Here is a 785-nt window from a genome sequence, read left to right as displayed (position 1 = left end):
GCTCCGGCGTGGGGCGGCGGCGGCGGTGATGGGCCCGGGCAGGCCGCGGCGGGCGGCTCCGGCGCTTGGCGCGTCCCAGGGGGCGGCTGCGGTCTCGGGGCTCCCGCTTCACGCGGCGCGGGGCGGGCGCGGGGGCCGCGGTGGCGGCGGCGTTCCACTCGGGCCGCGGGGAGAGGCCATCGGAGAGGGGCGGGCGGCGGGGCCGAGGGGGCGGGCCCAGGCGCCGCGCGGCTGAGGGACCCGCGGGAGGCGCCGCCGCCCGTGCGCCCAGCCCTCAGTCACGCTCGCGCCGCTGGCTCCGTGTTCCTGCGGCGGCGGCGGCGGCGGTGAAAAGACACTCTCGGCGGCGACAGCGCGGGGGAAGGAGGGGGCCGCCGCCGCCTCCGCTCCAATGAGGGGCGGGGGAGGGGGCGGGGACGGGGGCGGCAGGAGGAAGCGCGGCCTCGGTCGCCGGGCCGCGTCGCCAGTGCGCACGCGCGGCCGATTTCAAATCCTCACTAGACACCGCCGCTGTGGTTACCGCGCCTGCGCGTTGGGGTCCTTCGGCCGCGGGCGGGGTGAGGGCGTCAGAAGCTACGCGACTGGGAGGGGCTGGAGGGAGCGGCGGCGGCGTTGAGCCCTTCTAGACTAGGCCGGGGTTGGGAGGAACGGGCAGCCGCTGGAGGGCCCGCACGCCGCCCTCTGCCCGCCGCGGCGTGCAGACCTGGGCGTGCAGACATGCGCGCTAGGGCTGGTGTTTTCGGGCTGCCGTCAGGGCTGCGCTGCGCGTGCGCGGGGGCGCGTGT

The sequence above is a fragment of the Theropithecus gelada genome, chromosome 6 (assembly GCF_003255815.1).
Source record: "Theropithecus gelada isolate Dixy chromosome 6, Tgel_1.0, whole genome shotgun sequence".
Classification (NCBI taxonomy): Eukaryota; Metazoa; Chordata; class Mammalia; order Primates; family Cercopithecidae; genus Theropithecus; species Theropithecus gelada.
Note: the sequence above shows the minus strand (reverse complement) of the source record.